This window comes from Rhinopithecus bieti, unplaced genomic scaffold, assembly GCF_001698545.2.
Source record: "Rhinopithecus bieti isolate Rb0 unplaced genomic scaffold, ASM169854v2 scaffold_2077, whole genome shotgun sequence".
Classification (NCBI taxonomy): Eukaryota; Metazoa; Chordata; class Mammalia; order Primates; family Cercopithecidae; genus Rhinopithecus; species Rhinopithecus bieti.
In genome coordinates, this window is record NW_016803882.1 from 1,496,243 (window position 1) to 1,512,551 (window position 16,309).

Sequence of the window (16,309 nt, forward strand, 5' to 3'; positions counted from 1 at the left end):
CAAAAAAAAAAAAAAAAAAAAAAAAAAGAAGAAGAAGAAGAAAAGAAGAAGAAGAAGGAAAAGAAACAATTATTCTCTAAAGCTCCAGAACTGTGCTGTCCCATATGGTAATATGGTAGCCACTAGCCACATGTGCCTATTAAACACATGAAATGTGGCTAGTTAGAATTAAGATGGACTTTCAAGTGTAAAAACACACAAGATTTCAAAGATTTACTATAAAGAAAAAAACTTTAATTACTAATGAGATATTTTACATTAATTACATGTTGAAGTGATACTATTTTGAATATATCGGGTTAAACAAAATGTTAACATTAATTTCACCAATTTTTCTTTTAAAATATGGCCATTAAAAAAAAAACTAAGGGACAGTGTCTCACTGTGTTGCCCAGGCCGGAGTACAGCGGCGTGATCATAGCTCAATGTAGCCTTGAACTCCTGGGCTCAAGCAATCCTCCCACCTCAGCCTCCTGACTAGCTAGGACTACAAGTACACGCCACCACACACAGTTAATTTTTTAAAAAACTTTTTAGAGATAAGGTCTTGCTATGTTGCCCAGGCTAGTCCTGAACTCCTTGCTTCAAGCAATCCTTCTCAGTCTCCCAAAGCACTAGGATTACAAACATGAGCCACTGCACCCAGCCTAGAATATTTTCAATTACATGTGTGGCTCATACTTCCCACTCCCATTATATTTCTATTGGACAACATTGCTGTAGAAACAACATGAGGACTACAGGGCAGAAATTCGAAGGAGGTGGATTTAAGCTCACTGCAAAAAAAGAGAACCATCAGAACTGCTTATAAATAAAACAGCATAATTTTAAAACTGGTGAACTCTTAACAATTAAGTGATGAAGAGGCTGAATTATTACACTATTTGTTAGAAATGTCTACAGGGAGCCAGGCACAGTGGCTCACATATGTAATCCCAGCACTTTGGGAGGCTGAGGTGGGTTGATCACTTGAGGTCAAGAGTTTGAGACCAGCCTGGGCAACATAGTGAAACCCTACCTCTACAAAAAATACAAAAATTAGCCAGTCGTGGTGACACACACATGTACTCCTGGCTACGCAGAAGGCTGAGGCACGAAAATCATTTGAGTCCAGCGGAGGTTGCAGTAAGCTGAGATCCCGCCACTGCACTCCAGCCTGGGTGACACAGCAAGACTGTCTCAAAAATGAAAAAATTAAAAAAAAAAATGTCCACAGAAAATTTCCAATTTGGAGGGAGGTGGTTTGAGGCAACTTCTATGTTGTGGTGGTTTGTCCAGTTCTAAAATTACAACTCTAAGCAACTTCAGTACAACCAGGGAAGCTACAGGTCAACCAAGAATTCTAAACACTCCTCTCTTCTGAACTCTGCTAGAACTCTGCAGAGGGTCTATGAAGACCTCAAGCTGACTATATAAACGAATTTGACACCGTTAAGACTAGTGTCAGCTGGGAGGAAAAAGACTCATACTTTGAAAGCTTCTAAGCACAGATAGCTCAATAAATGTTAAATGAACAACATAAGGAACAACATCTTTAAATTGCTCTGGTCCCATTATTACTGGTTTCACAAGCCTTTATTAAATGTCTTCTGTTTGTGAGGCACTGTGCTCTAAGCTTTGAAAGGCTATGGAAGATAAATCCTTGTCTGCGTGCTGCTTAGATTTGAGGAAATGGAAGCATTCAGCTAAAAATTTTAAATATAAGCATTAATAAGAAATAATCAGAGTGAATTCCAATTAAGGCGTGAACAATCACTGTACGGTGAATCAAAAACCTGCCTTCTCTGTGTTTCAATTTTTTTTTTTTTTTGAGACAGAGTCTTGCTCTGCCGCCCACGCTGGAGTGCAGTGGTGCAAAATCGGCTAAATGCAACCTCCGCCTCCTGGGCTCAAGCGATTCTCCTGCCTCAGCCTCCCGAGCAGCTGGGACTACAGGCGCAAAGCACCACGCGCCGCTAATTTTTGTACTTTTAGTAGAGACGGGGTTCATTCACCATGTTGGCCAAGCTGGTCTTGAACTCCTGACCTCAAGTGATCCACCCACCTCAGCATCCCAAAGTGCTGAGATAACAGGCGTGAGCCACCATACCCGGCCTCAGTTTCAATTCCTAAGAGCCACCTGGCTAGGCAACCCACAAGGCCTCTACATTCAATTTCATAAATAAAATGAGGACGCTGCGAAAGCTATCCACATCCAGCCCAATTGTAAGAATGAGAAAACGTGTGTTATTTTTTTAAATAGTAGAGTCATAAAAACATATGTCATTTAAGTATTACTATTTCGAGTTGGATCTGAAAGAAGAGAATGATTTACTGGGCTGAGGAAGGTAGGAGACAGCCTTGGGAGGAGGGAAAGCGTGGGGCCAAGAACAAGAAAGGAGAATTGTTAAGTGAGGTGGTGGGGGCAACAAGCAGATTGTGAATTCCTAGAACAAGAAACATTTGTGTCTTATTATTTCACGTTGCAAAGGCAGGACCTTAATCTGGACTTTTAAAAAACGACTCTAAAAGATTTAAATAGGCCGGCCGCAGTGGTTCACGCCTGTAATTCCAGCACTTTGGGAGGCCGAGACGGGCGGATCAGGAGGTCAGGAGTTCTAGACCAGTCTGGCCAACATGGTGAAACTCCGTTTCCGCTAAAAATTTTTTTAAAATTGCAGGGCGTGGTGGCGGGGGCCTGTAATCCCAGCTACTCGGGAGGCTGAGGCAGGAGAATCGCTTGAACCAAGGAGGTGGAGGTTGCAGTGAGCCAAGATCGAGCCACTGCACTCCAGCCCGGACGACAGTGCGAGACTTCGTCTCCAAAAAAACAAACCAAAAAAAAGATGTAAATAAAGCCGTACAGTTTACAACAAACTAAATGCTTACAATATTTGACCCTCGCAACTCTAGGAGCAAACAGGTATTAGTGTCATTCCTATTTTAATACGTGAAATCTGAAGAGAAGCTGTCTGGTTAAGGTCGCACAGATGGAAAAGCCAGGGCCAGGACCCAAACCTCCTGACTCCTAACTCAAGTGCTCCTTACAACAGACCTGGAATGCTGGTAAAGGCCTTTAAAACAAAGGCCACCTATGAGATTCGGGAACGTTCAAAGGCATCTCGAGCAGAAGGCTTCGCAATGTCTTCCACCATCACGTGCTCCGCCTAACTTTTCCTCCTTTTTCAAACACTACTCAATATGTGTACTACGTTTTAGATCTCTGGACCCACCTATGTAGTAAACAGGTTACATCACCATGTTCATTTTACAATTAAACAAAACTACCACAACTCAAGGAGTTGGCTGCTTCCTCCGCGGGCAGATATGGAAAACCCAAAAACTAAACTGAAATCTGCCTCCAAGCCCACGATTCTTGCCATCATTCGACCTCTTTCAACCTTCCTACCTCCCCTCTGTTTTACTTTTTCCCAGCCTCGTTAGTGTCCCTGGCACCTCAGGATCCGGCCATGAAAAGCGGGCTGCTTCGCCCTTAAATGACGGAAGTGAGGAGGTGGGCGGAAAGCGGGCCGCAGCATTGTTGTGGAAAACGTCTTTAGACTGCAGAAATCAACTACTATCGTTAAAGTTTAGGGATCATCACAAACCAAGTCTCCAAAAGGTAGCCCAGAAAGCAGTCCGCGTACGAGCATCATTCTAAATCACAGCCTTGAGCTGGCTGGACCCCGTGGCTCCTCAAACTCCACACGTGGTTCGCTCGGCTACCGCGCCCGTGAACTTGGAGGCTTGGAAGAGGCACAATCAGGCAGCAAACAGCGAATTTTCCCTCTTTCCAACCCAAAAGTTTGCTCAATGAACCTCCGGCCTAAAGACAATGCTCCGGGGAACGGTTCGCGTGCTCGGTGTTTCGCTTCCAGAACGGCGGCCCCAGCTTCCCGTGGGGTGGAGGTCACGCTCAGCCTCCCGGGAGGCGGCGGCGCGCCTGGGTCCTGGGGAACAGCAGGCCGGGGCTTCGCGCCCCTCACCCGGCGGCCGCAGCCCCTACCTGAGTGAGGACGGCAGCCTCTCACGACTCGCCGCCCCGTTCCTGCGCCTCCGCCTCGGCCAGCCGCCCACGCCGGCACTGCAGCCTCTTCCTGCTCCTCGTCAGCGCCCCCGCCTGCCCGCCGCACGCCAGCGCTGACCGCCAGGTCGGGGTCCGCACTGGCGGCAGGCTGCGGCGGCGGCGCGGCGCGGCGGGTGGCTGAGGCGACGACTCTGACCCGGGACTCCGCCCGCCACTTCCGATCTGGTGCTAGGAACCCCCCTCAGTCCGGCAGCCACCGCGGGCGCCGGGCAGCGAAGCGAGCGCATGCGTCATGCGTGCCCCGCCTATGGTGCCGGCGGGAGCAGAAACCCTATCCGCTGTGGCGTCCTGGAGCCTCCATGAACAACGAGGGAAGGCCGGGGGCGGCGAGGAGGGGATGAGTGGGGGCGGTGCCAAGGAAGATGGAAGACAGCTTTTCTTTACGCACCACTTAATTAAGCTGCACAGCCTGCTCCCGCCTGCGGCTGGGATGTGGTGAACCAACCAGCGACGCTACTCTTTCAATGGTTACTTTTGTTTTGTCTTTTCTTATTTAGAGACGGGATCTCACTCGGGTCGCCTAGGCTGGACTGCAGTGGCGCGGATCTCGGCTCACTGCAACCTCCGCCTCTTGGGCTCAAGCCATTCTCCCACCTCAGCTCCGGAGTAGCTGGGATCATCAGGCGATGGCCACCACGACGGGCTGATTTTTGTTATTATGTTACTGTTTGTACTTAATAATGGTCTCACAGTGTGCCCCGACTGGTCTTGGAAACTCCTGAGTTCAAGCGGATCCGCCCACCTCGTCTCCCGGAGTGCTTGGGTTACAGGCGTGAGCCACCGCGTCCGGGCCTCAACGGTTATTTTGTGAGTTTACCCCAGTGCCAGCGCACCGGCACCTGCACTCCGGAGACGCGGTTCCGCTATTTTACAAGCGAAAGAACAGAGGGCCAGGAAGCTTAATTAACAAATGGACTTGCTCAAGAAGCAACAGCTAGCAAAGGCAGCCTTTGATGTGGAGCTTCAGCCCCAGGCTCTTCCCTTCCACCCCTGTGACTTCTTAGAAAAGGATTTTGGATTTAGAAGCCAGAAAAATGGGTGGAAATAAAGCAATGGAAAAATAATTGTCGTTGCTCGAACCGTGCAGCGTGGCAGGCTTCCCTAACTCTTATAACCTTTAAAGCGCCAGTACAGCCAGTGCTCAGCCATTCCTGTGGCTGTCGTTGGATACTTAACTACTGGTTACTCTTCAGGTTACTAAAACTGTGGCTCAGTTTTTCTCATTGGGAAAATCGGGATATCATTGTACTACTACAATTGATTACTTGCATTGGACTGCTGGTGGAAATGAGAAATACCTAAAATTTTATTCAAAACTTGGAAAAAAGTCAAAAGATAATATTTTGTGGACCTTTTGATTCGTTTTCTTCTAGAGAATTTTGTAATAAGCCTACTTGATCATCTGACACCCACAGGAAATGTAACGTTGAATAACATTGATTAGTGCCCAGAAGATTTACAAAAGGATGAAATCCAAAGTTAATTTGGTAGGAAACTGATGAGGTGTAAGGAGAGAAAGGGGCAGGGAATTCAGTGCCAAGCTGAATTTATATATATATAAATTTATATAATATTATAAAAATATATATATATATATATATAAATATTATATTTAATATATAAATATTTATATAATATATAAATTATAATATATAAATATTATATATAATATATAAATTATATATATATATAAATATATTAAATATATAAATATTATATAATATATAAATATTATATATAATTTAATTTATATAAAATAATAAATTTTATAAAATTATTAATATTATATATAATTATAAATTATATAAATATATAAATTTATATATAAATATAAATATTATTTAAAATATAAATATTATATATAATATATAATATTATTAAAATATATAAATATTATATAAAATATATAAATTATTATATAAATATATAAATCTATATATAATATATAAATATATTATTAAAAAATATAAAATTATATAAAATATTATATTTTAATATTATAAAATTATATAAAATATGAAATAATTATATATTAATATAAATTTATATAAATATATAAATATTATAAATATATATAAATATTAATATATAATATATATTATTATATATATATTAATAATAATATATATTTTATATAATATTAAAATATATAATATTATATATATTATTTATATATAATATAATAGATAATAAATATATATTATATATAATAAAAATAATAGATAAATATATTATTAAAATAAAACTATATTGATATATAAATATATTATTATAATATACAAATAATATTAAATATATGTATATAAATATATTATAAATATATAATTCCAAGGTTAAGGTTACATTGTTCTGAGAAAAATATAACCAGTTTTGTATCAACTGAGCAGTTTTATTTCAGCATTCCTTTCCCCAACGATTGTATAAATTTCATTTTTCAGAACTGGTAGAAATCCATTTTATGATTCTGCTGGCTCCCTTATTAATAAGTGAGAGACTTAAACATATGGACAATGGCTAAGCTGCATATGATAATAACACTCTAACTCACATAAGCCAAACCACAACCTCTACAGCAATCAGCTCAAAATGGTCAGGATTTTCTCAAGAAGGCTGCCAACTTTTCTATTTTAACCTTTCTGTCCCCAGACACCAGTACCAGCCAGAGAAAACCAAATATTCTCCCCCAAACCAATCCTGTTAAGTTTCCTGCTTCAAGTTAGATTACCTCCAGCTTCTCTGCCAACAACCCTAAATCAGAACACATCAGAAGCATCCCTTTTTTCCTCCACTATAAAGCCTCCCCTCTTCCCGATTGCTTTTGAGTCTCTGCCAAACTCAAGTGTGGTCGCTGCCTCCATTGCTATAGCAAGCTCTGAATAGTCTCTGTTCTCACTTGGGAGGTCTACATTTCTTGCGTTAAATAAAACTTTAACACATATTCACTATCTCTTCCCTTGAGACTTAGAAATCTAACAATTAGAGAACCTTTACAGAATTAAATCTCCCACATAGAAGGTGCTCAGTAAATGCTTACAGTGATTAATTTCATGTCAATATCTTGACTCATTTCAGCCAGTTGAAACAGCTAAGCTACTGATAATATCAGAATGTACTATCTGTAATCCAGACTCTCAAATCTCAATTGCATCCCCTTTACCCAGAAGTTAGCTCTTGTTATTAATATCATTGAAACCCTCTCATACAAACCCCAGCACACCCTATTACAATACAAACTCCTGCTTATACTGCCTGTTGCATGCGTCTAGGTCTTAACACTGAAAGCAATGGCTTCATACCTTCTGAGGCAGGAGAATAGGGTCTGGAGGCAGGGAACCTAAGGCCAATTCATGCTGACTCCCTAGAAAGAACTAAGTCAAAAGGAAAACCCTAACTTTCCACACCCAAGTAACAAAAGGACCAGAGGCTACTCTCTTTGCAACCCCTCATCCCCATTTTTCTGCCTGGCAGATGAAAAATTGAAGGTACCTCTGGCCGGGCGCAGTAGCTCATGCCTGTAATCCCAGCACTTTGGGAGGCCAAGGCAGGCAGATCACTTGAGGTCAGGAGTTCAAGACCAGACTGGCCAACACAGTGAAAGTCTGTCTCTACTAAAAAATACAAAAATTAGTGTGTGGTGGCAGGTGCCTGTAATGCCAGCTACTCAGGAGGCTGAGGCAGGAGAATAGCTTGAACTGGGGAGTCAGAGGTTGCAGTGAACTAAGACCATGCCACCGCACTGCAGCCTGGGTGACAGAGTGAAATTCTGTCTCAAAAAATTAAAAAATAAAGTACCTCTGATTGGACCCCTTTCTGGTTGCAGACCAAGTCTTCATTTGCATAGGAGTATAGTTTTGTAACTTCACTTTAGCCTCTGGTCACTTTCTGCAACCAATCAGATATTTGCATAGGATGTAACATTGTGACTTCACTTCAGCCTCTGATTGGTCCCCTCCTGCAACCAATAAGACTCATCATGGGCCACTGCTTTGTTTACATAGGGTGTACACCAAGTAACCAATGGGAAACTTCTAGAGGGTATTTAAACCCCAGAAAATTCTGTAACTGGGATCTTGAGCCGCTATGCTTGGCCCGCTCCCGCCTTGTGTAGTGTACTTTCATTTTCAATAAATCTCTCCTCTTGTTGCTTCATTCTTTCCTTGCTTTGTTTGTGCATTTTGTGCAATTCTTTGTTCAAGATTACAAGAACCTGGACACCCTCCACTGATAACAATTCTAAACAATTTGGGGTAATATCCTGTAACCTGAAGGTACTCCTCAAGTGAAGACAAAAATGGGATGACTGTATGGCTTGTAATTATGTCAGGGGTACTTGTACATGGACACTACACTACAAATGAACTAAAACATAATTCTTTCTGTCTGCTGGTAGTGTAGACTGTAATGACCAACTTAATATTGTCCAAACAGCATCCCAAATTGGCTTGATTTCAGAGAGTTCAATATTAGGAGTTAAACGTAAAGTGTGCATCCTGCCTTCTCTTTCTTATTATATAACCTAGATATTACCTGGGTTCCTTCCGAGACACCCTCTAGTCAAGGTTTAAGGAGAGGAAAATAGCCCACTCTGAGGTGAGAAATACAGCTGTTTATATGTTCTATAATGCAAACAGTCTCCACCACTGATGTTTAAATAAACCTCCATCATAATTATAACCACCTAAATGTTGGCAGTCTAAGTATTTCCAGGCCACAAGGGTGTGGCTGTCCAAAATTACATGAAGAACTAAGCAACTAATGCAATAGCAATTTATGTCTTACCTCACGAATGCTTGTAATATCCTGCATACTCTTTGGTAGAAAGCGTGGTGGCTCCTTTAGGGAAATACAATTTGTATATCTTACAAAACATTATTCTGTTCAGACCTGTCTAACCCTTCTCACCCTCACCTTCAAAAAGTAACTCAATATAACCATAAGTTTAATTCCAATTTGGTAGATTAATTTACTGTTGTATTTGCTTGTGGTAAAAAAAAAGAATATATATATATATATATACACACATATATATATATATACACACATATATACACACACACACATATATATATACACATATATATATATAACAAAAAATTTGCCATCATAAAATGGTTTACCATTTTAAAGTGTACAATTTGAAGGCATTAATACATTCACAATATTGTGCAATCATCACCACTATTTCCACAACTTTTCATGACCCTGATCAGAAACTCTGTACCCATTGAGCAATAACCCCCTATTCTCTCCTCCTCCCAAACCCTGGTGACCTCTAATCTACTTTCCATCTAGACAAATTTGCTAGATGTCATACATAAGTGGAATAATACAATATTTGACCTTTGGTGTCTGGTTCGTTTCACTTGGCATAATGTTTTCAAGGTTCATCCATGTTGCAGCATGCATCAGAACTTCACTCCTTTTCATTTAGTGGCTTAATTTTACATTTTAATTTTTTTTCTTTTTTTAGAGACAGGGCCTTGCTGTGTTGCCCAGGCTGGAATACAGTAATGCGATCATAGTTCACTGCAGCCTAAAAGTAGGCTCAAGCAATCCTTCTACCTCACCCTCCTGAGTAGCCAGGACTACAAGTGTACATCACCATGCCTCACGAGTTTTCCTATTTTTAATTTTAGAAGAGATGGTGCTGTGGTTTGGATTTGTGTCCCCACCCAAACTTCATGTTGAGTTGTAATCTCCAATGTTGGAGGAGGGTACTGGTGAGAGGTGATCAGATCACGGGGCATATTTCTCGCTTGCTGTTCTCATGATAGTGAGTTCTCACTGGTTGTTTAAAAGTGTGTAGCACCTATATAATCCCAGATACTTGGGTGGCTGAGGCACGAGAATCGCTTGAGCCTGAGAGGCAAAGGTTGCAGTGAGTTGAAATCGTGCCACTGCACTCCAGCCTGAGAGACAGAGCAAAACTCTGTTTCAAAAAATAAAAATAAAATAAAAGTGTGTAGCACCTCTCCCTTTTCTCTTCCTCTTGCTCTGGCCTTGTAAGATATGCCTGCTTTCCCTTTGCCTTCCACCATGATTGTAAGTTTCCTGAGGCCTCCCCACCCATGCTTCCTGTACAGCCTATGGAACCATGAGCCAATTAAACCTCTTTTCTTTATAAATTACCCAGTCTCAGGTAGCTCTTTATAACAGTGTGAGAATAGACTAATATAGGTGGGATCTTGCTGTGTTGCCCAGGCTGGTCTCAAACTCTTGGCCCCAAGCCATCCTTCCACCTTGCCCTCTCAAAGTGCTGGGATTACAGGCATAAGCCACTGTGCATGGCCTATTTTAAATTTTTACTTTATATTATTGTTTGGAAGAAGAAAACTTAGGGAAAGCTGTTGTTACAGCAGGTAGCTAGTCAGGCATGAGCAGGGCAGGAGAGGGCTCCTCTCACCCCACCAGGAATGTCAGGTGGCCATCGGTTGTCAGACTATCTCTAAAATAATAACTGGTCACAGCCGGTGCCAGGGAAAGGCAGTCTCCCAGTAGAAACACCTGAAACTGGTGATCAGCAGCTTCCCGATAAGATCTCAGGAGTTGGGTAAGAGGGCTCAAGCATGCGCATTAAGAGGCACACGGGCCGAGTTTAAATGGTATGTGACCTTCCAGGAACATCCAACTGGTAAGGGAAGAATGCCTCAAGGGAGCAGGGGTACAGTTCCAGTAAACACACTGAACATGCTCACCTCCCAAGCGCTGGTGGGCCGCTGTGCATGCAGACAGACCGCCCAGAGGGAGGAATCAGGGGAGAACGGACACAAGACTCCAGAAGAATGTCAACATATTCCACCCTAAGTCAAAGGTCAAATGGCACACTTGGTCTCTCAAGTCACCCGCTTGACCCTCTTGCCAGTGTACTTCCCTTCCTTTCATCCCTGCTCTAAACATTTAAATAAACTTTCACTGCTGCTCTAAGTGTTGCCTAAGTCTCTTTCTGCCTTATGCACCTCAGTCGAATTATTTCTTCTGAGGAGGCAAGAATTGAGGTTGCTGCAGACCTGTAAGACTTCACCACCAGTAACAAATTTACTTCATTCTGCCATCAAGTGATAACTGCCTTTGACTCCCCTCACCTGTTAATCATCTCAACCAACTAAATAGATACCTAAATTCTCAAAATACCCAACAAAGCAAATTAGTCCATACCCACACGAACCAAGAGTTAAAGTGTGTGCATATATTACCCTTCACCTGTTCTGGGTTTCTCTAGCATTAACAGTCTGTCTGCCAGGCCCAGTGGCTCATGCCTATAATCCTAGCACCTTGGGAGGTCGTGCAAAGCTTATAGCTTGCAGTGAATGCCAAGAATTAGTTCTCAGACAATTCCAGCTGAGCGGGGCAGGAAGCAACTCTTCTGAAAGAGTGCCGCCCCGGAATCCGTCCACCAAGTATTTATTGAAGGGTTTGTTAAACTGCACACATCCACCAGATGGCCATTTGAGGTCAGGTACGTTAGGCACGTATGACCTCGTAAAAGTCCTCAAACCGCATTCTCAGGAGGCTGTTTTCAGTGTTCTGTATCACACACTCCACTCCTTGTCCTGTTTTCAGGGTCAAGGAGTTACATTCTTATGCACAAATAACATACACACAGTGCCTCAGCATTTTTCCATGCCCCGATCTCAAATGCCATGTACCTAAGCTTGAGTATGTTGCTGTGCACCCCCTACAGGCCGAGGCAGACAGATTACCTGAGCCCAGGAGTTCTAGCCAGCCTGGGCAACATAGCAAGACCTAATCTCAAGAAAACACAAAAAAAACACAGAAAAAACAGTTTTTGTCCCCTCAGAACCTTTCCCCCACCTTCTAATTCAACTTGCCCAATCCTGAAAATATCTTCCCAAGACCCTGATTCCTTCTCAAGCATTCGTCCTCTATCAAACTTTCTCTAAAGGTCCAACATTTTCTTTTTTCTTTTTTTTTTTTTTAGACGGAGTTTCGCTCTTGTTGCCCAGGCTGGAGTGCAATGGCACGATCTTGGCTCACCACAACCTCTACCTTAGGCTTAGAAATGAGATAAAAAACGGAAAGTACTCAACACAGTGTGGACTAAAGTAGTCAGTAAATTATAATTACAGGTTGAATATCCTTTAACCGAAATGTCTGGGACCAGAAGTGTTTCAGATTTCAGAAATTTTTGGATTTAGGAATATTTACATAATGAGATACCTTGGGGATAGGACCCAGGTCTAAACATGAGTTCATTATGTTTCATATACGCCTTATATACACAGTCAGAAGGTTGTTTCATATGCCCTATATACACATAGCCTAAAGGTAACTTTATACAATTTTCTTTTCTTTCTTTTTTTTTTTTTTTGAGACAAAGTCTCACTCTGTCTCCCAGGCTGGAGTGCAGTGGTGCAATCTCAGCTCACTGCAACCTCCACCTCCCTGGTTCAAGCAATTCTCCTGCCTCAGCATCCTGAGTAGCTGAGATTCCAGATGCGCATTACCATACCCAGCTACTTTTTGTGTTTTTAGTGGAGTCGAGGTTTAACCATGTTGGCTAGGCTGGTCTTGAACTCCTGAGCTCAAGTGATCTACCCGCCTTGGCCTCCCAGAGTGCTGAGATTACAGGCACGAGCCACTGTGCCAGACCTATACAGTATTTTTCATAATTCTGTGCATGGAACAAAGTTATGTACATTGAACCATCAGAAAGCAAAGGTGTTACTCAGCTACCCATGTGGACAATCTGTGGTTGGTTGTTTGGCATCATCAACATTCCTGACTCTGAATTTATATGCTTCTGTTTAGAAATAATTTTCTTTTTTCTTTTCTTTTTTGGAGACAGGGTCTGACTCAGTCACCCGGGCTGTAGTGCAGTGGCGCAATCTCAGCTCATTGCAACCTCTACCTCCCAGGTTCAGGTGATTCTTGTGCCTCAGCCTCCTGAGTAGCTGAGATTACAGGTGCATTCCACCACACCCAGCTAATTTTTGTATATTTTGGTAGAGATAGGGTTTCACCGCGTTGGCCAGGCTGGTCGTAATCCACCTGCCCCAGGCTCCCAAAGTGTTGGGATTATAGGCATAAGCCACCATGCCCAGCCATTTTCTTTTTCTTTCTTTATTTTTTTTTTTCTGAGACGGAGTCTTGCTCTGTCACCCAGGCTGGAGTGCAGTGGCACAATCTCGGCTCACTGCAACCTCTGCCTCCTGGGTTCACACCATTCTCCTGCCTCAGCCTCCCCAGTAGCTGGAACCACAGGCGCCCACCAGCATGCCTGGCTAAATTTTTGTATTTTTAGTAGAGACGGGGTTTCACTGTGTTAGCCAGGATGGTCTCAATCTCCTGACCTCAGGTGATTCGCCCGCCTCGGCCTCCCAAAGTGCTGGAATTACAGGCGTGAGCCACTGTGCCCAGCCAATTTATTTTATTTTATTTTATTTTTTTAGAGATGGAGTTTCATTCTTGTTGCTCGGGCTGGAGTGCAATGGCACGATCTCGGCTCATTGCAACCTCCGCCTCCCGGGTTCAAGCAGTTCTCCAGCCTCAGCCTCCAGAGTAACTGGGATTATAGACATGCGCCACCATGCTAGGCTAATTTTGTATTTTTTTAAGTAGAGACGGGGTTTCTCTTTGTTGGTCAGGCTGGTCTCGAACTCCCGACCACAGGTGATCCGCCCGCCTTGGCCTTCCAAAGTGCTGGAATTACAGGGGTAAGCCATCGCACCTGGCCTATGTGTAGAATTTTTTTTTTTTTTTTTTCTTGTGGTATCATGTTGGTGCTCAAAAAGTTTCGGATTTTGGAGAATTTCAAATTTTGAATTCTCAGATTAGGCATACAGAACCTGTGTTATTATTATTAGAACCCAACTCTCCAGTTAAACTTTTGTTTTTCTTTTTTTAGAGACGGGGTGCACTCATAGCTCACTATAACCCCAAACTCCTGGGCTCAAGCTATCCTCCCACCTCAGCCTCCCAAGTACCTGGGACTATAGGCACCTGCCACCACAACTGGCTAATTTTTTTCAATTTCTGTAGAGACAGGGGTCTCACTAGGTTACCCAGGCTGGTCTCAAACTCTAGCCTGAAGTGTTCCTCTTCCCTTGGCCTCCCAAAGTGCTGAGATTACAGGCATAAGCCACCTCACCCAGCCCAGGTTAAACTCTTTTTCAAAGGTCACCAGTGATTTCCCAATTGCCAAATCCAGTGGCCTCTGTGGCAGGTTGTGTAATTGCTCATAATTATTCACTTCCTCTTCCTGAAGCAGGAGTATGCCTCCCACCCTGTGGAACACAAGAGTGGCATGTGACTTGCTTTGGCTAATAAAATATGAACAGGACACATATGGCATCCAAGGAGAAGCTTTGATGTAAGAACTAGGCAGGCCAGGCGCACTGGCTCACACCTATATTCCCAGCTCTTCAGGAGGCTGAGGCGGGCAGATCACCTGAGGTCAGGAGTTCAAGACCAGCCTGGCCAACATGATGAAACGCTGTTTCTACTAAAAATATAAAAATTAGCTGGGTGTGGTGGCATGCGCCTGTACTCCCAGCTACTCAGGAGACTGAGGCAGGAGAATCACTTGAACCCAGGAAGTGGAGGTTGCAGTGAGCTGAGATTGCACCACTGCACTCCAGCCTGGGCAACAGAGTGAGACTTTATATGTCAAAAATAAAATGAAATAAAATAAATAAAATAAAGAACTCGTTTGAGATTCACTGTCTTGCCTGTCCCTCGCCCATAAGACTCTGCAGTATTCCAGGCTGGGGCACTTGATCCTGGAGCAAAGATAACCTGGAGTGTTGCTGTGGCCCATCCACAATGACACATACTGGCATGAGATAGAAGCTTTGAGGCTAGGCCGGGTGGGGTGCCTCACGCCTGTAATCCCAGCACTTTGGGAGGCCGAGATGGATGGATCATGGGGTCCAGAGTTCAAGACCAGCCTGCCAAGATGGTGAAACCCTGTCTCTCCTAAAAATACAAAAAAAAAAATTAGCCAGGCATGGTGGCGGGCACTTGTAATCCCAGCTACTCGGGAGGCTGAGGCAGGAGAATTGCTTCAACTCGGGAGGCAGAGGTTGTAGTGAGCCGAGATCGTGACACTACACTGCAGCCTGGGTTACAGAGCGAGACTCTGTCCCAAAAAAAAAAGCAAAAAACCTCTGCCAGAGAGCCAAACCCCATTGCCGCGCACACGCACACACACACACACACACACACACTCTCCTCTCACACACACACACACACCCACACACACGTAGACTTTCCCCAGGTAGTTATTGACCAGGATGGAGTCACATACCTTGTCTAAATTAATCAATCCCCATGAAAGGGAAAGAAACTACCGTGACAATCTGAAAGAAATTTTGGTTCACCTTTCTGGAGATGGGGAGGGAGTAGCCTTCCTTGAACACATGAGGGAGCAAAGACTGAACTCACATCTTCAAAAAGTCAGGACCAAACTAGCTTCTTACCTTGCAAAAACAATTAAAAGTCGTTCCATAATTCAAACTTTCTTTCAAGTTTTCTCTTTGATAACCGTCATATCTTCACATGCAATACTAAGTGTTTATGATCAACTTCGATAATAATTACCATAATAAAGAAAATAATATCTCATAACATTTACATAATTCATGATTTTTGCTACATCAGTGTATTAGAGTTCTCCAGAGAAATAGCAAATAGGATATGTGTGTGTGCGTGTGTTTGTGTGTAGACAGGAGGAGAGAGAGACCGAGAGAGGGGGAAAAAAGAAATAGAGACAGAGTTAGAGAAAGATGTATTTATTTATTATTTAAGACACAGTCTCTCTGTCACCCAGATTGGAGTGCCGTAGCATGTTCTCAGCTCTCTGCAACTTCCACCTCACAGGTTCAAGCAATTCTCCTGCCTCAGCCTCCTAAGTAGCTGGCATTACAGGTGCGCACCACCACACCTGGCTAATTTTTGCATATTTAGTAGAGATCGGGTTTCACCATGTTGGTCAGGCTGATCTTAAACTCCTGAACTCAAGTGATCTGTCCGCCTTGGTCTCCCAAAGCGCTGCAATTACAGGTGTGAGCCAATGCGCCCAGGCAGAGAGGGATTTATTATAAGGAATTTTTCACATAATCATAGAGGCTAACAAGTCCCAAAATGTGCAGCCAATCTGGAGGCACAGGTGACTGAGGATGTCCTTCCAGTTTAAAGTCATTCAGGCTCAAAACAGGAAGAGCCAATGTTTCAGTTCTAATTCAAAGGCAGAAAATAAACTGCTATCCTAACTCTAGACAGTCA

General features: G+C 42.9%; 1 protein-coding gene across 3 annotated transcripts in view; it reads right to left on the reverse strand.

Annotated features, from left to right (window-relative positions):
* GTF2E2 (general transcription factor IIE subunit 2) overlaps positions 1-16,309 on the reverse strand; it is a 112,105-nt gene that overhangs the window by 84,271 nt on the left and 11,525 nt on the right. Inside the window, exon 1 of one of the 3 annotated variants that reach the window (XM_017857125.1) lies at positions 3,986-4,254. The exons of 1 other annotated variant lie outside the window; for it this stretch is intronic. The gene's annotated coding sequence lies outside the window, so the exon portion shown is untranslated. One more of the 3 variants, XM_017857135.1, reaches the window with a different exon arrangement.